This window comes from Hordeum vulgare, chromosome 5H (genome assembly GCF_904849725.1).
Source record: "Hordeum vulgare subsp. vulgare chromosome 5H, MorexV3_pseudomolecules_assembly, whole genome shotgun sequence".
Classification (NCBI taxonomy): domain Eukaryota; kingdom Viridiplantae; phylum Streptophyta; class Magnoliopsida; order Poales; family Poaceae; genus Hordeum; species Hordeum vulgare.
This window is the reverse complement of record NC_058522.1, coordinates 177,044,589-177,070,973: the sequence shown is the minus strand read 5'-3', so window position 1 is coordinate 177,070,973 and position 26,385 is coordinate 177,044,589. Positions and strand designations below refer to the sequence as shown.

Below are 26,385 nucleotides of genomic sequence, written 5' to 3'. Positions count from 1 at the left end.
GGGTTTCATGCGGAAAGCCAGCATTTGACTCGTGGCTAGACAACTTGCATTTTAAAACAATTTTTGACAACTTGATTTCTCGCACACGAGTCCACTAACACCACAACCATACTCCATCGTGGAATCATTCCGTCTCCATACGGAAATACCGTCCACGACACTCACGCTTATCTTGACAATTTTATGAGTAGCCATTGAAGTTATCTATGAACAACATATGTCTCCAAGTAGTCCATATCCGCGGACGCGGCTATTCGAATAGATCATAACCCTGCAGGGGTGTACTTCTTCACACACGCTCTCGCCACTTATCTCCATGTGCACGTCATGCACCTCGGCAAACTTCAAGCGGAAGCCCAGCGAGGGAGTCGGCCACGACCGTTAACCACACTAATACTTAGTCCAGGTCTATCGCCTATCTGAGGGTAACCCGCACGGAAGTCCGGCCGAGGTTTCCGCCACGGCCCCAAACGATGTGCGCAGGGTTCCAAAGCCCACCATCTGGGTGCCACTTGGTACACCGTGCCACTGCCTACCGCATCACAGCCCACCTCTCAGGTCAGCGCTATGCACGACCTCCAGCATGACTATAAACACCAGAAACTACTTGCAACTCCTGGACCGAGTACTAAGCAATTAATAAGTCGAGCGGGGTCATATTTCAGGGCCCAGCATGTGGTAGTATCTCGTCTTGGATTACATACACGGAACTCAGTTTCTAAGGACGGTTCCAATGAAACAACCCGCCATCTACTCCTACATAGCCTTTCACCGGTACCTTTACCAAATCAGGTTCAACACACAACCTTTTACTTACTGAACACATTCTCACAATTATGTTCATCTCCCAGATGACAGACCATACACAACTCTAAGCATAGCATGCGTAGCAGGATAAGGCACATCATGGCTCAAGAAACTACCAGGTATGCTAGGTTGCAAGGTTCAGCTATTTACCGCGACAAAGACAGGTCATGCAAAGGAAGTGGGTTCAACTAACATGGCAAAAGCAGTTGAGCATTTGATCCTAATGCAATAAGTAAGTGCAGGAGCGAGAACATGGGATTTATCGGGATGATCAAAATGGTTGCTTGCCTTGTTGCTCAGAGGAGGGACAATATCCGTCAGTCAGATATTCGGTGGAATACGGAGGAGCGGAGCCTACCGAAGAAAATGACAACAATCAATAACAATCATACGCAACAAGATGATGCATGAGCATGGCATGAGGATGCAAGGTGGTTTTTAACATGCATGGAAATGATATGTTAAGTTGCTCGTTATGATTGAACAATGTTTGATCATAGCATTTGAAGTGGAATTCAAATGATTTTCAAATTCCATCTCCATAGCATTTATAAAATTTAACTTATACATTATTCTATATGTTTGGTCGAGTAACATTTCCAAACATGTTTGAAAATGATATATTTAGATTGCTTGGATTTTTCTCATACTTTTTCATATATAAATTATTTTCATTGGAGTTATAGATTAATTTCTATGATTTTTAGAAGTTTTGGCATTTTTCTGGAATTCTTTTAAATCAGAAAATCTTGACTGCATCAGCATGACATCAGCAGGTCCAACTGGCCGTTGAAAGTCAAACCTGACCAGTGGGACCCACTGGTAAGTGAGTCTGGTCAGATTTAGATTAGTTTTAAACATAATTAACTAATTAACAGTACTGGACCCACATGTCAATGACTTATTAGATTAATTTATTTTATTTTTGTTAACTAAAATATCCAGAGGCAAGCCCCACACGTCAGTGGCTCAGCCCAGCTGGGATCCACCGGCGGCGAGGTCGTCCTCGCCGGCGGGGAGCCTCGGGCGACCACCAGTATGGCGGAGGGCATCGGAAACTTGTCTCCGACGACAAAACGCACGGCGGAGACCACAGGAAGATCGGCCACTCGACGGCGCGCATGATGGGGCAAACCCCAGGGGCTGGGATGGCCTAAATCGACGCTGGCGACGAGCTCGGCAGCGACCAAGTTTGGCCATCATCGAGGTCATCGGAAAACAGGGTCAAATCGCGCGGGGCTGGGCTCCCAAAGAATCTATGCGACGGCCTGAAGCTGCTTGTGGCCTCAGATGGACCAACCGTTCACCGGAGGCTACCGGCGACGAGCTGCAGCGGCGGTCCTCGTCGGGCTCCTGTGGAACTAGCCCTAGAGGGAGAGATCGACGGGGAAAACTTGGGGGAAAGTTGCGCAAGCTCACGAGGAGTGCACTGGAGGGCTTAGACGGCTCGGGGAAGCGCTGAGGGCGATGAATCAAGCGGAGCTCGCCGGCGGCCGAAGCTTGAGGAAAACGGTGTCGTGGGCATTGCAGGGCTCGGGGGACCTTCGGCTACTGCAGGGAGGACCAGCTCGTCGAGGCGGAGCGAATGGGTCACTCGGGGAAGAGATCTAGTGGCAAGAGGCACGGGCAGCTCGAGCTCGAGCTCCTGGGAATGGCGGCAGAAGGGGGAAGGAAAGAACCAAGGGGAGAGGGGGAAGCGGCGGCCAGGCAGGCAGGGAGCTGTGTGGAGGCACGCGGCGTCGCGGCGGCCACCTCCAGCTCCTACTGGTGAGGAGGAAGACGAAAGTACGACTGGGCGTGGGCGAGGTGAGTGTCACGTAAGTCTTTCCTCATTTTTTCCTCTGTTTTCTTTTTCTGCTTTACTAACTATTGGTTTTGCTATTTATTTCAGCTCCAAAATAGTATACAAAAAAATATTTTGAACACACGAGAATATTTGTTGGAATACATCCAACCATTCCTGAAGTTTTCAACATTTTTGAAAACTTAAAGTTTTTGAATTCAAATTTCAAACTTGAAACCAGTAGCTTTTTGCATTTATTTAAAATGCCAAAAATGTTATGAAAATGGTTTTCTGCATTGCGTATGTTCTTTCAAGAATTATCAGAAAAGTTGAAGTTTTCTCGAGGCCATCTTGGGTTCATTGATTTGAAAAAGTTTATAATTCCTTTGAATTTGAGAAGTGGCTATGGTTTTTTGAGTTTTGCTTCACCACTTGCTTTGATATTGTTGCAATTTTCTTGGATGCAATGCAAAGAAGATATGAGCACAATGCTATACTTGACTAGGGTTCCAGGGATGTGACAACGCACGTAGGCTCAGTGTAGACTTCAAGTGGACAAATTCTCACGTGAAAGCACCGCAAGTCCACAATAAGGATGGGTTTAGTAATAAAAAATACTACAAAGCACACATGACAAAGAATGGAGCCACAGATTTCAGATGACCGACTATTTATTTATTTTGTAGCAAAATTTTCAAAAGCAGAAAATGGAGAAATATTAGAGACATGATAGTATGTGTGTGAACATACATACCCATTCCAACAGCATCAGAGCCTCTCATGATTCTCAGTTTCTGATAAGTAGTGGTAAACAAGGTGCAAATTATTGAATGATGGTAAGCATACATGAATAGCTAAATAAGGCACGATGACTCATTCAAACAATATACATGTCATATACTGTGTATAGGAAAAATAATAATAGCATATACATTACAGATACACAGATAAAGGTGAGGTAATAAAGTACATACATTGTGTATTATCCCAAAGATGTTTTTTTTTTCACAAAATCAATATGTACCAACGTACTGTTGATGTTAATAATGCTAGGAAAATATGCCTGTCTACGAGGGTGCATCTAATTCTCTATTCTCTACTCGTATAATTCACAGTATAGCTAACCTATCTACACATTAGCAAACTGAACTCTGATTCACAGAAGGGCAGTGTCCATCCATGACATAGAGGCTTGAGGCACATCTTCCATTTTCTAGAAGAAAAGAAGGGGTCTAAAGATGTTCAAAGTTCCATGGCAATGCAAGCCCTTGCAATACCGTAGCACCACTGCAGGGCAGCAGAAACAAGTAGGTACTAGAAACCATGAAATAGATCAGAAAGCAACTAATTCTCTACCCAGAAAACTAGCATCTCCTACTTTTAGCAAAAAACAGCAGCATGTTGGTTTCAATTAGCATGCTTTTATTGTCCATAAGAAAGGCTCAATTAGCATGCTTTTATTGACCTGAACGGCCTCGACTACCTGAAAGGCTTTGGAGTACCATTGTGTGCTGCTTCCTGCTGCTCTAGTGCCTTGGACTCGAAGTATTCCAGCCAGGCAGTAGAATCCTATGCAAAATATGGGTCATCAGATTTCCTTGTTGCTATGAGAAAGGCAGATCATTGGAAAAAAAACTGAAGACTAAGTGGAAAAATTCATCATCAAGATGTATTTTTCTTTCTGATTACCTGTGTCCAAAGATATTCTGATCCGAGCTTTAATTGAAATATTCGTAGAGTGGTTTTTTCATGTTGGACACTCAATGAGTATGCTTCCATTAAAGACAAAGCAATCGCAATAGCATGATAACTAGCAGTTGTCTGTCAATAAAGATGAGATTTCAGTGTAGCCATGTAAGTGGGCAATAGTGTATGTGTCAAAGCGCAACATACAGTCACACTGAAACACAAGGCGAGGTTGAGTTGCGTACATGTATGTTATCAACACCAAGCAGCCGTTGGTTACATTTTAGCGCCTAATGCAGGTAACGGGGTGCTACATGGAAGTTACCCAACCCTTCTTCCATCATAGCAACATTGTTGTAAGTTGCAGCAGTATTAGGATGAGACGTTCCACATGTCAGGTGCAAAAGGTATAGGGCACGATTCACATACCTGAAATAAACAAATTAGAACATAAGGTTGTTGACACAGGAAGAAGAATATACAAATTATAAGTAACTAAGACAAAAACACACTACTAAGCATGCAATTTCAATAAATTACTGTGTGCACTTACTTTAGTGCCAATTCTGTATGTTGCAGGTGTTAGTAGAAAACAGCCAGATCCCCATAGCTTTTCATAGTATCTGGGTCATCAAGTCCAAGTTCCCTCTCGTTAATATCAGAAGCCTTCTGTTGATAGATAGTTGCCTGGTCCGAAGAGCAACAAGATTTATAAAGCCAGCTCCACAACACAGCTCAACTGGGATACTAATAGATAGTTATATCATTAAAAAGCTAAAGGTGTGACAAGTGCATGACAACTCTAGGTCACTCAGATGAGCAATCTTATTGCATTTTTTTACACTAAAGCTGCTTATGATCTACATATTCCACATGGTCATCACATTTCAATGTTGCCAAAACGATTCTGCATTGTTCCAATTATAATACCCAAAAACAATTCTAGAATCGTAGTGCAATTCCTTGAACTAACATTGTTTGTACATAGTCTAATGCTCATGTAAATTAGACGAGGCAGTGTTACTGAATACTGTAAAAGAGAACTAGCAGCAAGGTCCCAAAATTTTGGTACCTGGTTGAAATCCCCGGTATGATAAAGCACTACTGCCAAGAGGATGTTTGCTCCTGCGGTCATTCTATGATATGGACCACAAACATCAACTAGGTTTGCAAGAGCCTGCACCATCATATACAGTCATGTCCAGATTGTATGAAGTAGTTAGAGTAGTGTCTAAGAAGAATTGGTGCGCTCGAATGTGGCATCAAAATGCAGCGAAGACCTGCTGCAAGCTCAAGAAACCGCCTCCGTTGGGAGAACCGAGGAAGGCCTGCAAGAACAATTGAGCAAGGACTTGGAGGCCGAAGAAGATGCACAGCCTGACGGACAAGAGAAGCAAGAAGATGTGTAGCAGCCTGCGTCAGAGACGCAAGAAGAGCAGGAGCACGATGACGAGGATGGCGGGGAGAGTCCCCTGAGGTCGACGTCCATCGCGCGGCGCGTGCACACGCAGACGTCGTCGGAGAACCTGGCCGGCGCCGGCGAGGGGTCGCCCATGCACTGCTCGACCAGCTCCGCCGGCAGGCCGAGCGACGCCACCACCTCCTCGGCACACCCGCGGTAGTACTTCTTCTGCCGCATGGATTACCGGACACGGTAGTCGGACACGAAGTCCCACCACGCCCACGACGCATTCCGGGCGTTGGCCACCCGATGCACACACAACTGTCAGAGGTTCTCCGGCACCACGTCGCGCCCGCGATAGCCGGCGCCGAGGTCCACCTTCGGGTCCGGGGCGCAGTAGCCGCATCCGGAGGGGACGGATAAGGGTGGGAGGAAGGGGAGAGGGAGGGAGGGAGGGTTGCCTTTTGTTTGAAGGAGAGGGGAGGGGGGATGAGGGTGCGCATCTTCTGGAGGACCTTGCCGATGCTGTTGCCGGCGGCGCCGACCACATCCCCGATCCGATCCGGCACCAGGCGGGCACACGGGGGGTTTCCCTAGAGCTTTTTGGTGTGGGTGCGGGCGGAGGGAGCTTGGTGCCGCGCTGCGAGGAGATGGGGACAAGGTAGGAGGTGGCGGCGGCAAGGAGATGGGGACAAGGGAGGACAGGATCGGGAGGGGGCGGGGACGGGGAGGAGGTGGCGGCGGCGAGGAGATGGAGAGGAGGGGTCGATGGGATCTGAGCTTGGTTTGGGCTGCGGGTGGTGTTAATTTTTTTCATTTTTTGAGATGCGTGAATGGATAGATATGAGTGGTGAGGTAGATCGATGGATGGATGGACGCCATGTCATCGATCCGTGGAAAGAGTTTTGATTGGTTAGAACATGTTACAACATTTTTATAATCGTCGTAGAAGTTATTACGATCTCATCTTATGCGGTTACGACGTTTTTGACTCACATCATCGTAATTTATATGTAGATTTGATGCCCTCAAATGGTTTACGACAATCTAGGATGAAATCGTCATAGATTTATGACGAATTCATCAACGATGTCTTAAAAAACGTCATGTATGAGCATATTTCTTGTAGTGGTAGCTTATTTTCCCAACATATACATAAACATACTTAGCTAATTGTCCTCCAAAATGACATAATTAGCTTCGTTAGGTAAAAACATCATAAAAACCTTGGTTATCTCATTAAAATGACATAATAAGCCCATAATGGCCTATTTAATAAACAATGACCTATACTTACCTAATTATCCTCCAAAATGACATAATTAGCTCCAAAAAGGCATAATTAGCTAATTTAGCTCGAAGAAGAGGACAAGAGGAGAATAAAGAGGAAAAATAAAAAGAAGGAAGAAGAAGAAGAAGAGAAGAAGAAGAGAAGAAGAAGGAGCAGGAGAAGAAGGAGAAGGAGCTAGCCCCCTCCTTCGTCTTCTTTTCCTTCTTCTTCTCCTTCTTCTTTTCATCTTCTTCTCCTCTTCCTTCTCCTTCTCCTCCTCCTCCTCCTCCTTCTTCTTTTTCTTCTCCTTCTTCTTCTCTTCTTGCTTCTTCTCTTTCTTCTTCTACGTAGCTTAATTTCCCCAACATAGGCATACTTAGCTAATTGTCCTCCAAAATGACATAATTAGCTTAGTTACGTAAAAACATCATCAGAACCTTGGTTAGCTCATTAAAAAGACTAATTTATCTCCAAAACGACACAATAAGCTCATAATGGCCTATTTAATAAACAATGACCTATACTTAACAAATTATCAATCAAAATGACATTATTATCTCCAAAAACGCATAATTAGCTAATTTAGCTCAAAGAAGAGACAAGAGGAGAAGAAAGAGGAAAAATGAAAAGAAGGAAGAAGAAGAAGAAGAGAAGAAGAAGAGAAGAAGAAGGAGAAGGAGAAGGAGAAGAAGGAGAAGGTGCTAGCCCCCTCCTTCTTCTCCTCTCCTCCTTCTTTTCCTTGTTCTTTTCTTATTCTTGTCCCCTTCCTTCTACTTTTCCTTCTCCTTTTCCTTCTCCTCCTCCTCCTTCTTCTTCTTTTTCTCCTCCCTACTTCTTCTCTTCTTGCTTCTTGTCTTTTTTATTCTACGTAGCTTATTTTCCCCAACATAGACATAGACATACTTAGCTAATGGTCCTCCAAAATGACATAATTAGCTTAGTTAGGTAAAAACATCAGAAGAACCTTGGTTAGCTCATTAAAATGACATAATAAGCTCATAATGGCCTATTTAATAAACAATGACCTATACTTACCTAATTATCCTCCAAAATGACATAATTAGCTCCAAAAAGGCATAATTAGCTAATTTAGCTCGAAGAAGAGGACAAGAGGAGAATAAAGAGGAAAAATGAAAAGAAGGAAGAAGAAGAAGAGAAGAAGAAGGAGCAGGACAAGAAGGAGAAGGAGCTAGCCCCCTCCTTCGTCTTCTTTTCCTTCTTCTTCTCCTTCTTCTTTTCTTCTTCTTCTCCTCTTCCTTCTCCTTCTCCTCCTCCTCCTCCTCCTTCTACTTTTTCTTCTCCTTCTTCTTCTCTTCTTGCTTCTTCTCTTTCTTCTTCTATGTAGCTTAATTTCCCCAACATAGACATACTTAGCTAATTGTCCTCCAAAATGACATAATTATCTTAGTTACGTAAAAACATCATCAGAACCTTGGTTAGCTCATTAAAATGACTAATTTATCTCCAAAACGACATAGTAAGCTCATAATGGCCTATTTAATAAACAATGACCTATATTTACCAAATTATCCTTCAAAATGACATAATTAGCTCCAAAAACGCATAATTAGCTAATTTAGCTCGAAGAAGAGGACAAGAGGAGAAGAAAGAGGAAAAATGAAAAGAAGGAAGAAGAAGAAGAAGAGAAGAAGAAGAGAAGAAGAAGGAGAAGGTGAAGGTGCTAGCCCCCTCCTTCTTCTCCTCTCCTCCTTCTTTTCCTTGTTCTTTTCTTATTCTTGTCCCCTTCCTTCTCCTTCTCCTTCTCCTCCTCCTCCTTCTTCTTCTTTTTCTCCTCCCTTCTTCTTATCTTCTTGCTTCTTGTCTTTTTTCTTCTACGTAGCTTATTTTCTCCAACATAGACATAGACATACTTAGCTAATGGTCCTCCAAAATGACATAACTAGCTTAGTTAGGTAAAAACATCATCAGAACCTTGGTTAGCTCATTAAAATGACTAATTTAGCAGCAAAATGATATAATAAGATCATAATGGTCTATTTAATAAAAAATGACCTATACTTACCTAATTATCCTCCAAAATGACACAATTAGCTCCAAAAAGGCACAATTAGCTAATTTAGCTCGACGAAGAGGACAGGAGGACAAGAAAGAGGAGAAATGAAAAGAAGGAAGAAGAAGAAGAGAAGAAGCAGAGAAGAAGAAGAGAAGAAGAAGGAGAAGGAGAAGAAGGATAAGGAGCTAGCCCTCCTTCTTCTTCTCTCCTCCTTATTTTCCTTCCTCTTATCCTTCTTCTTTTCTTCTTATTCTCCTCCTCCTTCTCCTTCTCCTTCTCCTCCTCCTCCTCCTTCTTCTTTTACCTCTCCTTCTTCTTCTCTTCTTGCTTCTTCTCTTTCTGTTCTTCTACGTAGCTTACACTCATCCAACAAAGACTAAATTAGCTAATTGTCCTCCAGAATGACATAATTAGCTTAGTTAGGTAAAAACATCATCAGAACCTTGGTTAGCTCATTAAAATGACTAAGTTAGCACCAAAAAGACATAATAAGCACATAATGGCCTATTTAAAAAACAATGACCTATACTTACCTAATTATCCTCCAAAATGACATAATTAGCTCCAAAAAGGCATAATTAGATGATTTAGCTCGAAGAAGAGGACAGGAGGAGAAGGAAGAGGAAAAATGAAAAGAAGGAAGAAGAAGAAGAAGAAGATAAGAAGAAGAGAAGAAGAAGGAGAAGGAGAAGAAAGAGAAGGGGCTAGCCCCCTCCTTCTTCTTTTCCTTCTTCGTCTCCTTCTTTTCTTCTTCTTCTCCTCTTCCTTCTCCTTCTCCTTCTCCTCCTCCTCCTCCTTCTTTTTCTTTTTCTTCTCCTTCTTCTTCTCTTCTTGCTTCTTCTCTTTCTTCTTCTACGCAGCTTATTTTCCCCAACATAGACATACTTAGCTAATTGCCTCCAAAATGACATAATTAGCTTAGTTATGTAAAAACATCATCAGAACCTTGCTTAGCTCATGAAAATGACTAATTTAGCTCCAAAATGACATAATAAGCTCATAATGGCATATTTAATAAACAATGACCTATACTTACCTAATTATCCCCCAAAATGACATAATTAGCTCCAAAAAGGCATAATTAGCTAATTAAGCTCAAAGAAGAGGACAAGAGGAGAAGAAAGAGGAAAAATAAAAAGAAGGAAGAAGAAGAAGAAGAGAAGAAGAATGAGAAGGAGAAGAAGTAAAAGGAGCTAGCCCCCTCGTTCTTCTTCTTTTGGTTCTTCTTCTCCTTCTTCTTTTCTTCTTCTTCTCCTCTTCCTCTCTTTCTCCTTCTCCTCCTCCTCCTCCTTCTTCTTCTTTTTCTTCTCCTTCTTCTTCTCTTCTTGCTTCTTATCTCTCTTCTTCTACCTAGCTTATTTTCCCCAACATAGACATACTTAGCTAATTGCCTCCAAAATGACATAATTAGCTTAGTTAGGTAAAAACATCATCAGAACCTTGGTTAGCTGATTAAAATGACTAATTAGCTCCAAAATGACATAATAAGCTCATAATGGCCTATTTAATAAACAATGACCTATACGAACCTAATTATCCTCCCAAAGAATGGAATTAGCTCCAAAAAGGCATAATTAGCTAATTTAGCTCGAAGAAGAGGACAAGAGGAGACGAAAGAGGAATAATGAAAAGCAGCAAGAAGAAGAAGAAGAGAAGAAGAAGGAGAAGGAGAAGAAGGAGAAGTAGCTAGCCCCCTCCTTCTTCTCTCCTCCTTCTTTTCCTTGTTCTTTTCTTCTTCTTATCCTCTTCCTTCTCCTTCTCCTTCTCCTCCTCCTCCCCCTTCTTCTGTTTCTCCTCCCTTCTTCTTCTCTTCTTGCTTCTTCTCTTTTTTCTTCTACGTAACTTATTTTCCCCAACATAGACATAGACATAGTTAGCTAATGGTCCTCCAAAATGACATAATTAGCTTAGTTAGGTAAATACATCATAAAAACCTTGGTTAGCTCATTAAAATGACTAGTTTAGCTCCAAAATGACATAATAAGCTCATAATGGCCTATTTAATAAAAAATGACCTATACTTACCTAATTGTCCTCCGAAATTACATAATTAGCTCCAAAAAGGCACAATTAGCTAATTTAGCTCAAAGAAGAGGACAAGAGGAGAAGAAGTGGAAAATGAAAAGAAGGAAGAAGAAGGAGAAGGAGAAGAGAAGAAGAAGAGAAGAAGAAGGAGAAGGAGAAGAAGGAGAAGGAGCTAACCCTCCTTCTTCTCTCCTCCTAATTTTCCTTATTCTTCTCCTTCTTATTTTCTTCTTATTCTCCTCTTCCTTCTCCTTCTCCTTCTCCTTCTCCTCCTCCTCCTTCTTCTTCTTTTACTTCTCCTTCTTCTTCTCTTCTTGCTTCTTCTCTTTCTGTTCTTCTACGTAGCTTAGACTCATCCAACAAAGACTAAATTGGCTAATTGTCCTCCAAAATGACATAATTAGCTTAGTTCGGTAAAAACATCATCAGAACCTTGGTTAGCTTATTAAAATGACTAATATAGCTCCAAAATTACATAATACGCACATATTGGCCTATTTAAAAAATAATGACCTATACTTACCTAATTATCCTCCAAAATGACATAACTAGCTCCAAAAAGGCATAATTAGCTGATTTAGCTCGAAGAAGAGGACAGGAGGAGAAGAAAGAGGAAAAATGAAAAGAAGGAAGAAGAAGAAGAGAAGAATACGAAGAAGCAGAAGAAGGAGAAGGAGCTAGCCCCCTCTTTCGTCTTCTTTTCCTTCTTTGTCTCCTTGTTCTTTTCTTCTTCTTCTTCTCTTCCTTCTCCTTCTCCTCCTCGTCCTTCTTCTTTTTCTTCTCCTTCTTCTTCTCTTCTTCCTTCTTCTCTTTCTTCTTCTACGTAGCTTATTTTCCCCAACATAGACATACTTAGCTAATTGTCCTCGAAAATGACATAATTAGCTTAGTTATGTAAAATCACCATCACAAGCTTGGTTAGCTCATTAAAATGACTAATTTAGCTCCAAAATGACATAATAATCTCATAATGGCCTATTTAATAAACAATGACCTAGACCTACCTAATTATCCTCCGAAATGACATAATTAGCTCCAAAAAGGAATAATTAGCGAATTTAGCTCGAAGAAGAGGACAAGAGGAGAAGAAAGAGGAAAAATAAAAAGAAGGAAGAAGAAGAAGAAGAGAAGAAGAATGAGAAGGAGAAGAAGGAAAAGGAGCTAGCCCCCTCGTTCTTCTGCTTTTCGTTCTTCTTCTCCTTCCTCTTTTCTTCTTCTTCTCCTCTTCCTTCTCTTTCTCCTTCTCCTCCTCCTCCTCCTTCTTCTTCCTTTTCTTCTCCTTCTTCTTCTCTTCTTGCTTCTTATCTTTCTTCTTCTACGTAGCTTATTTTCCCCAAGATAGACATACTTAGCTAATTGTCTTCCAAAATGACATAATTAGCTTAGTTAGGTAAAAACATCATCAGAACCTAGGTTTGCTCATTAAAATGACTATTTTAGCTCCAAAATGACATAATAAGCTCATAATGTCCTATTTAATAAACAATGACCAATACTTACCTAATTATCCTCCAAAATGACACAATTAGCTCCAAAAAGGCATAATTAGCTAATTTAGCTTGAAGAAGAGGACAAGAGGAGAAGAAAGAGGAAAAATGAAAAGAAGGAGGAAGAAAAAGAAGAGAAGAAGAAGAAAAGAAGAAGGAGAAGGAGAAGAAGGAGAAGGAGCTAGCCCCCTCCTTCTTCTCTCCTCCGTCTTTTCCTTCTTCTTCTCTTCTTCTTCTCCTCTTCCTTCTCCTTCTCCTTCTCCTCCTTATTTTTCTTCTCCCTTCTTCTTCTCTTGGTGCTCCTTCTTCTACGTAGCTTATTTTCCCCAACATAGACAGAGACATACTTAGCTAATTGTCCTCCAAAATGACATAATTAGCTTAGTTAGGTAAAAACATCATAAGAACCTTCGTTGGCTCATTAAAATGACAAATTTAGCTCCAAAGTGATATAATAAGGTCATAATGGCCTATTTAATAAAAAATGACCTATACTTACCTAATTATCCTCCAAAATGACATAATTAGCTCCAAAAAGGCATAATTAGCTAATTTAGCTCGAAGAAGAGGACAAGAGGAGAAGAAAGAGGAAAAATGAAAAGAAGGAAGAAGAAGAGAAGAAGAAGGAGAAGGAGAAGGAGGAGAAGGAGCTAGCCCTCCTTCTTCTTCCCTCCTCCTTATTTTCCTTCTTCTTCTCCTTCTTCTTTTCTTCTTCTTCTCCTCTTCCTTCTCCTTCTCCTCTTCCTCCTCCGTCTTCTTTTACTTCTCCTTCTTCTTCTCTTCTTGCTTCTTCTCGTTCTCTTCTTCTACGCAGCATAGACTCATCCAACAAAGACTAAATTGGCTAATTATGCTACAAAATGACATACTTAGCATAGTTTGGTGAAAACATCATAAGAACCTTGGTTAGCTCATTAAAATGACTAATTTAGCTCCAAAATGAAATAATAAGCTCAAAATGGCATAAGAACCTTGGTTAGCTCATGAATATTATATACTTAGCTTGGCTTCCACCTAAATGACATAATTAGCCAATTTAGCTCCAAAATGCCTTAATAATCCTAGTTGGCTCCAAAATGACATATTTTACCCAAGTTAGCTCTAGAATGGCCTATACTTGGCTTGGCTTAGACCTAAATGACATAATTAGCTTACATAGCTCCAAAATGGCCTCTTTAATAAAAATGACCTATACTTAGCTAATTATCCTCCAAAATGACATAATTAGCTCCAAAAAGGCATATTTAGCTAATTTATCCCTAAGAAGAGGACAAGAGGAGAAGAAAGAGGAAAATGAAAAGAAGGAAGAAGAAGAAGAAGATAAGAAGAAGGAGAAGGAGGAAGGAGAAGGAGGAAGAATAAGGAGAAGGAGGAGAAAAACTCCTTCTCCTTCTTCTCCTCCTTCTTCTCCTTCTTCTTGTCCTTCTTCTTTTCTTCTTCTTCTCCTCTTCCTTATCCTTCTCCTCCTCCTCCTCCTCCTCCTCCTCCTCCTTCTTCTTCTTTTTCTTCTCCTTCTTCTTCTCTTCTTGCTTCTTCTCTTTCTTCTTCTACGTAGCTTATTTTCCCCAACAAAGACATACTTAACTAATTATCCTCCAAGATGACATAATTAGCTTAGTTAGGTAAAAACATCATAAGAACCTTGGTTAGCTCATTAAAATGACTAATTTAGCTACAAAATGACATAATAAGGTCAAAATGGATTAATAATCATAGTTGGCTACAAAATGACATATTTTATCCAAGTTAGCTCTAGAATGACCTATACTTAGCTAAGTTCTCTCCTAAATGACATAATAATGCTATGTAGCTCCAAGATGACCTATTTCACCTAACTTAGCTATTAAATGGCCTATACTTAGCTATGTTCTCTCCGAAATATCCTATACTTCTCTTCTTCATCTAGTATTCTTCTTCTAACTTTCTTATTTGTCATTTTGCAGATTACATTCACTTCACGGGAAGCTTGGATTATATTGATGGAATGCTTGAATATGGTTTCTTTTACCATGGCTTCACGGAAGCTTGCATTGAAACTATTGTAGTATATGGATATATATGAAACTTTGTATATGAATGGATGAAAGTTGTGTAATATATGGTTTGGTACGGATGCAACTTGCATAATATGTATGTACTATGGATGAAAGTTATTTTAATATGGTAATGAGATCGGAAACAAATTTATGTCTATCAAATATATGCACATATATATATATCCTGATTATTGTGAAAATTGCTGGATATAATAGAAAATAAAATAAACAGGGGCTATTTTGAGCCTTTGTCGTCTACCCAGCGACGGTAAAGGCCATAGGGCACAAGGCAAAGGGGGAGGGCTGGCAGCAAAGGTGGGAGGGGCTGGGTGCAAAAGTGGAGGGGCAGAGGGGCTGGGTGCCCACATTGTGATCGGGCTAAAGTATGGCGGACGTCAAAGGAGATGGGCAGACGGAAAAGGGTGATGGACGGCAAAGGGAATGAAGGCTGAGGGCAAAGGTGGGAGGGAGAGAGGGGATGGGTGCCACCCTTTGCCGTCGGCTCTAAGTATGGCTAACGACAAAGAGGGTAGGGCAGACGGCAAAGAGGAGAAGCCTGCCGTTAGCACTTTACGGGAGCGTCTATGGATCTGCCGTCCCATTTTATTTGTCGTATGCCCCCCTCATGGCAAAGATTCTTTGTCGTCCGCCTTACAAAAGCAGACGAAAAATAACCTCTTCACCGGATATTTTTTTGCCGTCTAGTTTGCCGTCAGCTAACAGACATTAAAGCCTTTGCCGTCCGGGGTTCGCCCCTTTGCCGTCAGCCATGGCATACGGGAATTTTACAGATTCCTGTAGTGTAACCGGACTAAGGAAATGTCCAAATTGGTAATTATGCCACTCTCTTAGCAAACAATTTAATGTTAATATACACCCTACTAATTGCTCGCCGCCTAAGGTTTATCTCGATCACGAGGCTATGCCACATCATTGATGAACCCGAGCCTCCGAACCACTTTCGCTATAATTTAGTATATATCAAGGACTCATGATGTTATTTATTGCATGCACCTTCTTTGTTTTACTATCATGTTAGGCTTGGATATGTCTTCATGTCATTTGACATAATCGCTTACCGAAACGGGTTGGCTACAACTGAGGACGAGGCCCAAGCATGGGAGTCTCAAGTGCCTCATCCTAACTAATTCCCTCCTGGACCCGACGGAAACTATAGGTGGTGATTACCATGATAGTCCAAAATCCTAAGCTTAGGGGAGTACGTATTTCTCACCAACATGACATTCGTGTTCACACATTTCATATAAACCGTCGGTGCTCATTGTCTTTCAATGTATATCAATTTAGTTATGTTTTCGCCTTCCTCTTGTGTTTTTGAAAAACTTTGAAAATCCAAAAATATTTATCGCTTCTTTTCGGTTTTTCTTTCTTGTTTCATCAGTTTGTAGTATTAAAAGAAAATCCCAAAATATTACTCATTTCTTCTTTTGCTTATTGGGTGGTTTCTCGTGTATACAATTTTTCTCTCTTTTTGTTTTCCTTATTGTTTATTTGCTTCCTTCAGAAAAACTAAAAACTCCAAAAATATTTTAGTGTGTTTCTCTGAATTTCGTTTCTTTTGGTTAGTCGTTTGATGGAGAAGACCACGATGAAAATGTTGAGTGGCTTTCATATGCATTATTGTTGATCTAACAAAGGGCCAATATTACCTTGTTTTCTCCTTTGCATAATACATTTCATATATTCCAACTTAGTCCCAACACACTTGCACTATTATTACTTTCATATCATTCGGTCGTGCAAGTGAAACGCAATAATGACGATATTTGATGAAGTGGTCGTGTTAAAGGAAGCTGGTATGCACTGTCCTTATTTTCCAATTTTTTAAATATATATATCTCGTTCGGTCTTGATTCAACATATGATGAGTAAATATGTTTGTGATGACACTTAGAGATTAAAGTTGTTCATGCCATGCTTATATAGCTAGGAGTAGATAATGATTTATCTTGTGTGTCAACATGCATTAAAATGGTTGTGATCAAGTATGTTAGTACGGTATCCCTCTCCCACTTATTCAAGCAACTTGACTTAGCCCATGTGCAAACATGTAGTTGATTCAAAACCAATGCATCCTTCGCTATATTTAAATTCATAGTGTTCATTTCCTAGTCATGCTAGTGTTCAATGTTAATTATTATCAATGCATGATTATGACCGTTTTCATTGTCTAGCTAGTCGCTTCTCAATCTATTACTAGCCTTTAAGTGCACGAATCAGGAATACTGCTTGTGCATCCAAACTCCTAAACCCAAGTTGTTCCAAATGAGTCCACAACACCCACCAATATTCGGTATTACCCTGCCATTACTAGTAAATTTACATGTGCCACCTCTACACATTTCAAGAAATATATATATTATGTTCTTGTACCTCTCATGGAGCGACGGGGAGGTTAGTATCTTCCATGCTAACACTAAAGGAATCATCTATTTTTCCTACTGAAAAATTCTTGGGGCAAACGGCAAAGGTTATTTTGCCATCATTGACCTAACGGCAAAGATTAAGTGATAGCAAAGAAATATTTTGCCATCCGTAAGAAAGTTAGATGACGACAAAGATATTTTATCGTCTTGAAAAAAAATGATGACGGCAAAGACAGATTTTCCCGTGTGTAAAATACACTAACGACGGCAAAAAAAAACTCTTTCCGTTTGATTTTCATTTGACACACGGGAAACAATGGACACAACTTTGTCGTCTTCCCTTAGTCCAAATGACGACAAAGTCATAGGAAAATAAATGAAAGTAAAATCCCCACCAGACCGCATCGAGGCCCCTCTCCCCCGCATCCGCATCTCCTCTCTACCCGCCCATGACCTAGGGTTAGGCGCCGCCACCGCCGCCGCCGATAATGACCTTATCTCCGAGTTCCGGCAGCCATGGGCGACGCGTAGGATGCTGCCGAGCTCACCTCGCCATGGTTCCTTGATACCTCCATCCAGATCCGTCCCTCCCCGCATCCAACACTTGCGCCCAACCCATCCTCCGGCGCTAGGGTTTGTGAAAGGTCTCGTCTCCTCCATTGGCGTGCCTCCGACGAGCTCAGGCGGCCATGGCCGGCGCGAAGGATGTTGTCGTGCTCATCTTCAACCCCACCTCCAGCGACCCGCACACCCTCGCCCTCCCCCATAACAAATGGATCCCGAAATCCTAGCGAAGGTGTGCCACGACATGGAGGAGCGCCACCCACCCGCTACCTCGAGCGTTCATGCCCGACCCACCGGCATCGTCTAGGCACGGAATCGCCTTCTCGCAGCCTTCTCTAGCCGTGCCACCGGCCGTCGATGGGTTCTTCTTCACGCATTCAGTCAGTCAAGACGACCACGGCTCGTCCTCCGACCCTGGGGAGGCTCCTTCTTCACGCTGGCGAGGCTCCTCCTCCGAACATGCTCCTGCTGTTTGCTGCTAGTGCGGACTGACCGACGCCATGGAGGTGAGGTGAGGTTGGTTCCCGCTCTCTCCTCCCTCCTTTCTTTCTGTGCACCGCACCACATGCCCTCTTGGCGTTCCGGGACATGTGAATTCATTGGGGAGGGGGAAAGGGAATTTGAGTGTGGAACTCCTACTGATCTCTTCCCAAGTGTGAGCAGGTAATTTAGCAGAGGAATAGGGAAATGGGTGGCCATAAAATTTAACAAATGCCCCTCCCGCAACAGATCGATATCCACAAAAAAGGTTGCAGCTATGTCGTGATGATTTCTCGTCTCTGTTTGCTTGTTAAGAAATCTCTTTTGTTGAGGATCTCATTCGTGTAAAAAATTTAGATTAGACATTGGTATGAATTGATTTTGCTCATGTTAGACTTTTTTTTCACTGTTTAGACGAAATTCAGAGTTTGAGTTTCACAGGAGATTCAGACTTCTCTTTATATTACATTATAATAACTGACCATGTACTGCTAGTTGTGGTTGTCAATAAAAAATAATTGGTTTATGATTCATAATGTCCACATATTAGCTTTTCTTTTCAAGAAATAGGTTTGCAACACATTCACACGTATTCATTTTAGTTTCAAAGAAAAGAATTGGCTTGTGAATTATAATGCTTACGCATTAATTTTCATTGTCACATGCACGGTTTTCAGATTACTTGTGAGGTCGTCCACCGCGACCTTCCCTGTTGCGAGCTTGTTTTTTTCATGCAAACCTTGTTTTGTTGTATCCTAGTTCGTATGTTTATCCAAAATTCTATTAGTTCTTGTATGTATGTATGATGCATGTGTGCTCTGATTTGGAGTAGTAGTAGGACCACGACGGGAGGACGAGGACGTCTATGGTGATTGCAACCAGCAGGGATGAAACCACGCACAAGGATGCCGGCGCCATCAATGGGGACGACGACGACTCGTCCTGCACCACCTTGTGTTGTGGCAACTACAGGTAATATTTGGGGGATTGACTCTATTTCAATCATATATATCCGCTACATGCTTGGTACTACCTGCAATTTGCCTTCAAGTTGATCCAATGAACATCCAAATATCTGAAAATTTATTTTAGAATTCTATGGAATCCATCAACAGAGTGAGGGACAAAGGGGTCCATGATCTAAACCGACACTTCATCTGCAATGCAATCGAGAGAGAGGGAGGGAGGCCAACTAGTTTCCTGAGCCACATGCTTCCCATCTCAATTATTTTCACGATTGTGTTCCTTTACTGAGTCGTTCTGTTTAGGGAAAAGATGGGTCACCACTGTTAGTTTGGTACTTTTATAGTTACAAAGGTCACGTGTTATAGACCAAATGCTTATGAATTCCCTACAGAGTTGAAACTCTGAAGATCAGAGTACTACTTTTATAGCACAAACAAAAGACCAATAAATAGGCCCCTGATTGGTGTTGATAATATATATATATATATATATATATATATATATGATCAGAGAGTACTTCCTTCATAGAACAAATAAACACAATGCAGAAAGACCACTGATTGGTGTTCACAGCGTATATAGAAAGGTTAGAATAAAATTAAATTATGTGTTGTTATCTGAATGGGCTCATTCTAGTCAACCTAGAGTTTCCATGTTTTAGTTTCTTCAAAGATCCTCACTAATTTGTGTTTCGAAAAGATACAAACAAACGGAATTTTTCCGTAAATTGTGAACTAAATTCTCGTGTAAAGACTAAATAGTGCCAATAAGTTGAAGTTATTTTTCCATGTATGTTTATTTATAATATTTAAGTTGAGGGCAATAACCTATAGCTCATATTGTGTATGTTTATTTCCCCAATGCTGAATTTCTAGGTTCACAATCGTATTAGCACTAGCTCTTTCCCTTGCATCCTTGATATATAGTTATGCAATGTTTGATGGTTCCACCTAAAAGCTTTTACTTTACAGTCCAACTCCGTATTATGGCCTTTGTGTTGTACATATATTCAGTTTCTATGCCTTGGTCTTTCAAATTCTTTCATTTAGCTGAACTTGCACATACCTTGTGGCATTGGTCACATTTGGCATTCTGCAGGTAAGAAGAAAGGAATGATATACAAGACATGTAAGTAAACATATATGTAATACCTAAAGGATTATTGTTAGTTTTTTGATTTAACATTCCTGCTCTCAGTTATGTGGGGTCTGGGTAAAAAGGCTAACAACTAAGAACTCTGCAATTTTCTGTATTTCTGGTCAACCTTATATCTTTAGACTACTAATTCATCTGATACTTCATAGTTCTATGCAATACGTATAGTTACAAGATGAGGTTGAAATAATATTATGATTTATGTAAGATTCTAACATAATGGGTTATTATCTATTTATATGAGACAACAAAGGCTCCTACAACGTTGTAGCATTACTTCAGATATTTTCATATCTGCATTGGCTTTGGGTCCTGACGGGTTTGATGGCGGTTCCGAATAAACAAAAGCAAAGGATCCCATTGCTCTACTCGGAATATTTTAATAGAAGGTATAGCTTAGTGATGATTCCCATGAGAACTATCTTCTATTTCATTTGTTTCAATTAGTCCACATGCCAAGTATTACAATCTCAATTGCTCTTACGGATAAAAGATTGTCAATAATAAAATAGTTGGATACTTGGATTGGTAGCTTCAATGTGAATGTTAATTTCATATATTCGTGATTTTCCTTCTTGGCTACAAAATTTGCAAACTATTTGGCTAATGATGTCTAACGACGTGTTGAGGTAGCAATCAGTGAACACATGATCTATTTTCACCATCTATTCTCAGAATTATTTAATCATATATCTTCATATGTCTTTCACTTCTATTGCATAGTGTGCCCTTTTATCTCTTATTCTAAGTGAAAAAGTACAAAAATGATGAGGGGTCTGGTATCACATACTTCAGATACTTGACAATTAGTACTTTTCCTTGATTCTTCTTAGCCATGCATTTTTAGTTCTCTTTCCATTATACGTGATTCTCAATGTCACAATGTGCAAAGATTTTTTCCCGCATTCAAAGTACTATACAATTTAAAAATTCTTATGGGGTAAATACACGCCTTTTAATAATTATTCTCTCTAGACTTGGTATTTTGTACATATTCTGCCATTGAATAGTCAAGCCGATCTTTGCATGGTACTTGAGTGTTTAGTTTGTGACGCTAACTCAATACAAATGGTAGTAAAGATCTTATATATTTTATTAATAATATATATCAATCGCATGCCTTTTGGATAATATGCAACCGGAACCACCAATTGTTCTACAAACAATCCTTAGTAGTTTGATTAAATAAGCATATTACTTCTACTTCAAAACCTAAGATTTATGATTTCCCCTTAGAGTTGTATACTTGTACTGCAGGTTTTGGACTGGCAAGGGAAAAATGTTCTCCTTTCAGTCTCTTTTGAAGTCAACCCATCCATGCAAACTCTTTACTGTAGTAGAATTAATGTAGTTGAGTAGAATTTATATAGATAAATATATATGCCTTGAACTTTTATCATGTGCATGCCATTCAACTAAGTTACTGTTGTCCATGCAGATGGAGACATGGAGTAGGAGGATGAGCGGAAGCTGCAAATAAGCCTCATGATTGAGGGGGGCGGGAGGCAATGGTAATGATGCTTATGGCATAACCACAACCTGGACGTGTTGGCATTTAGAATTGGCAAACAGAGGCGGCGCGTAGACAACAACCTGGACCACCATCCTCCCTTGCCTTTTTTGTTTTGGTTGTGGTTGCTGCATCATCGACGGCATCACGAGTTAGTATGTAGTGCGCTTGTGGAGTTGGGGTATGTACTATAGTGTCTATGCAGTAGGTTAGGTGGTGTTGTTGCTAGATCCAATGATGCGTTTTGCCTTACGTGGAGGCCAACCTTTGTGATCTTATTTGTCGACACTTGTTATATTGATGTGGTATGGTGTGTGTTGTATGTATGTATGTATGTATGTATATATATATATATATATATGTATGTATGTATGTATGTATATGAATGTGTTATGGACAATATGGTTATATTGTCTATTTATGTTGTTATATTGTCTATTTTTGCTGTTATATTGTTTATTTAGATTGTTATATTCTCTATTTAGCAGCCTCTTTGCCGTCGTGAACATGAGAGAAAAAAAATACGTGGCGCACCTATTAATTTGCCGTCTTGAACAACATCAATAGACGACAAAGATATGATGTGGTTTTGCCATATTGTACACGGTCGACAGACGCCAAATTTTTGAGGTGGTTTGTTGTCTTGTACATATGAAGAAGACGACAAACAACAAACTATTTTGCCGTCCGTGATATCGTCAAGCGGATTGCAAAAATGACTAACGTCGTCCGTTAGCTAGGCTGTTCCGTCTTCCTACCAAATATTTGTTGTCTACCAGCCCAGAAGAAGGCAACATAATTTCACTAACGGCAAAAATTTTGCCGTTTGCTCTCCCGGCCGCTGACGGCAAATACACCCTTTGCGGGCACATGGGTTGAGGACATTATTTGCCTTCATGGGCTGACGGCAAAAAATTGCCGTCTATAATTCTCTCTTTGCCGTGTGTAGCCTCCTGATGGCAAAATGCCCGATTCCTGTAGTGTAAGCGGGATATTATCAAGATGGGCATTTATTCATCGCTCATTGCACAAGATAAGATGGTAAAAAGGATGTCCAGTCCAACGTAATCAAAAATAAATTAAACAAAACTCCCGGGATAATTGAAATGTTGGATTGTACCCGAGGATTCGGTTAGCCATGGCTTGTGTATGTATGGTGGATGTGAGTAAATTTACAATTCCTCTTGGGAACCGCTAATAATGTGTTTAGCATGGAAGCTACCGTAAACTCTGTTGTGACATTCACAGGACAAACACACCACACAAAATTACAATTTCATCTTAGTTTTGAAGCTTGAGCTCTTGCAACTCCATAAATTCATCCTTCCCTCTCCGAAGGGCCTTTCCATTTACTTTCACGTTATTTTTGTTTAGTATTTGAGTCATCATCTTCTTACCAAAGAACCAGACCTGAGGGCACTATTGTCATTCTTATGCATTGAGTCTAGTAAATGTTGTATGTGAGCATGACTAGATCTTTACTACTCTGAATTACATTGTTTAGCCATTGCTTGGATCTCAGAGGTGCTCTACATTTATGTTTTTGGGTCTCAAAAAGGGCTAGCGAGAAACCATATCATCATATTATATCATGATTGTTTTGAGAAATTGTTGGCTTATCAAATATTTTTTTTATTGCTCGCTAGTTTGTTATGTTATTCTCATGAGTGAATATATTGCTTAAGTGTTATCATCGATATGGTTATTTATGATCTATGCTAAAAACTTGAACACTAGCTAAGTATATGTACAACAACGAGAACAAGAGATTTTGTAAAAGTTTTCTTTATCACTTCCAATTTATCAACTGAATTGCTTGAGGACAACCAATGAGTTAAGCTTGGGCGAGTTGATACGTCTCCAACGTATCTACTTTTGCAATCACTTTTGCTCTTGTTTTGGAATCTAATTTGCATGATTTGAATGAAATTAATCTATACTAACAATGTTTTTAGCGGAACAACCATGGTTTTGTTTTTGTGTAGAAATATAAGTTCTTGGAGTTGGACGAAACTTTTTGGAGACTTATTCTGGAATAGAAAGAAGGAATTAAGATCCACCAAAGGCATGAGTTGCTGCTGAAGCAACAGGGCACGCCGCCCGTAGGTCGTACCATGTTACCTTGGGGACCACATGGCTCCCCTGACCCTAATTAATGGCCTATAAATTCCTATTTCCCGAGGAAAAAAATAAGAGAGAAGATTTCATCGTGTTTTATGAGATGGTGCTGCCGCTACCTGGTGTTCTTCCCCGGGAGTGCTAATGTGGAGTCCGTTTGGGCTCAGAAGTGAGGGATTTGTCGCCATTGTTATTACCAACCCTTCTCTATCAAAATCCCCATGATTATCACCACCAGGAACGAGTAATTACTTTGTAGGCCTATTGGACGGTAATGGGATTGGATGAGATTTATTATGTAATCGAGTTATTTTGATAGGGCTTGCTCCCTAGTATCCACTATGTTATAAAATTGATGTTGATATGACTTCTCTATGCGAAATGCGTGTCACAGGGCCTGAGTGCCATGATTTCAGATATGAACCTATTATGTTTCCATGAAAGTGAGAGTGTTTTGGATCCTATATTGCAAGTAGTATGGACCTATTACATGCCATGATGTGGATACCCCAATGTGACAATAATTGGGGTTGCTTGTGGTGTTTACCGTAGCTTGAGGAGTTCATGTATTCACTATGTGTTAGGTGTTCATGTATTCACTTTATGTTAATGCTTTGTTCCGGTTATCTATTAAAAGGAGGCCCTAATATACCTAAGTTTCCTTATGGACCCTGTTGCCACAGGAGGGTAGGACAAAACATGTGATGGCCACTTTGGTAACCTTTTATCCTATAAAAGGAGGTCCATGGACACCGAAACAAATGTCGACACCCCGTTCAATCACAAGCTTAGTAGGGCCCTCGAGCATCCTTGTCGGGCCACTGCGCTCATGTACCCTTCCTACCTAATGAACAACCACCACCAACAGGACATTGGGTTTTACGCTATCGAGCGGCTCGGACTTGTATAAACCCCTTTTCTCGGGGAAAAACCACCTATGGGAAAAGCGAGGATTCCCTTGATCGTTTGGCGGGGAGAGGGAGGTATGACGTCGAGAGCGGAACTAGCAACCAACACCGGCAAGGTTCCTTTACCCAGGTTCGGGCCGCTTGGCGCGTAAAACCCTACTCCTGCTTAGTTTGTATTGCGGGCTTACTGTAGGTTGATTTAGCTACAGTAACTTAGTAGGTGATTAGGGAGTCTCTGATCCCCAAAATATCCAACCTCTCGAGGATGAGCTTTGGGCCTGCTTTTGTAGGCAAAGGGGTCACCAACAGTGTGCTCACACGAGGTACAGTGAACATTGTACACCGCTCTACTTCTTCGATGGTGTCAGGGGCAGTAAATGCCTTTGTGTGGCCCCTGACCTGCCGCAAGGGGTAGCAACACGTACCCAGGTGAATCGACACCTGGGCCCTGTGCTGGCACATGAGAGATGTGCTGGAGTGGTTGTATTGCGGAAGAAACTTGTGGGGACACTTGTCGAGCGAACAGGGACTTGCTGGCGTGGAGCCTCCTTCGGGTGACATGGTCACCTTTTCGGCGGCTTGGATACTTTCCCGGTGAGGAGGGCTTCCCGGGGTCCTCGCGAGTTTGTGCGAGTCTTCCTGACAAGGGAAGCTTGCCGGGGTCTTGCCATCCTTCGGGTAGTCTTCCTGGGGAGGCGGTCTTGCTGGGGCCTTGGGAATCTTCCCGGCAAGGAGGGCTTGTCGTGGCCTTGCGTGTGGAGCCCTTGTATCCCACGCCTCTGGGGAAAGGGGAAGGTCGTGTTCTTGGATTACCTCCCTGCTGTCTTCCCGGTACACTGTTTGCCGGGGGCATTGCTGATGCCCGTGCATAAGTATGGGGCACAAGGACGCAAGTCTCTAGTGCACCAACAAGTGGGGAGGCGGACGCACAGAGGCCAAGGTTGCCCCGCTCGTGCTGAGCCGTCGGTTGGGAACGCAAGGGTCGGGCAGCTCGCCCACCTCTCATGTCATAAGAACAGGAAAGGCAGCTGCAAAAGCCCTTCATTCCTTTCCAGTTCTCTTCAATCTCGAAAAATGCCGCCGCCTCCCTCTTCCAGCTCAAGTTTCCCCCCTCCCCCCCACACCTACGCTCTTGCCCATGAGGCCGCGCTCTAGACGCATCATTGATACGTCTCCAACGTATCTATAATTTTTGATGGTTTCATGCTATTATCTTGTCAAATTTTGGATGTTTTGCATGCCTTTTATATATTTTTTGGAACTAACTTATTAACTTAGTGCCAAGTGCCAGTTCCTGTTTTTTCCATGTTTTTTACCCCTTTCAGAGGAGATTGTGAAACGGAGTCCAAACGGAAGAAAATCCTCGAAAAGATTTTTTCTGGAACGGAAGAAGATCGGGGAGCTTGGGAGCCAAGGCAGGGGAGCCCCGGGGGCCCCACAAGCCCCCACCTCGCGGCCAGGGGGGAGGCCGCGCCATCCAGGCTTGTGGGCCCCCTGACCTAGGGGTTGCGCATATAAATTCCCTAAATATCCCAAAAAAATCAGGAGATCATCGAAAGTACTTTTCCGCCGCCGCAAGCTTCTGTCTCTGCAAGATCCCATCTGGGGCACGTCCTGGTGCCCTGCTGTAGGGGGGATTCGGACACGGAGGGCTTCTTCATCAACACCATGACCTCTCCGATGATGCATGAGTAGTTCACCATAGACCTACCGGACCATAGCTAGTAACTAGATGGCTTCTTCTCTCTCTTGGATCTTCAATACAAACTTCTCCATGATCTTCATGG

The 26,385-nt window shown here is 41.5% G+C and overlaps 1 long non-coding RNA gene across 1 annotated transcript; it reads left to right on the top strand.

Moving 5' to 3' along the window:
* The first annotated feature begins 20,041 nt into the window (after positions 1-20,041).
* On the top strand, positions 20,042-21,898 carry LOC123398055. Its single transcript, XR_006610062.1, has 2 exons — positions 20,042-20,451; positions 21,501-21,898. It is a non-coding gene; the product is annotated as an uncharacterized LOC123398055 (long non-coding RNA).
* The last annotated feature ends 4,487 nt before the right edge of the window (positions 21,899-26,385 follow it).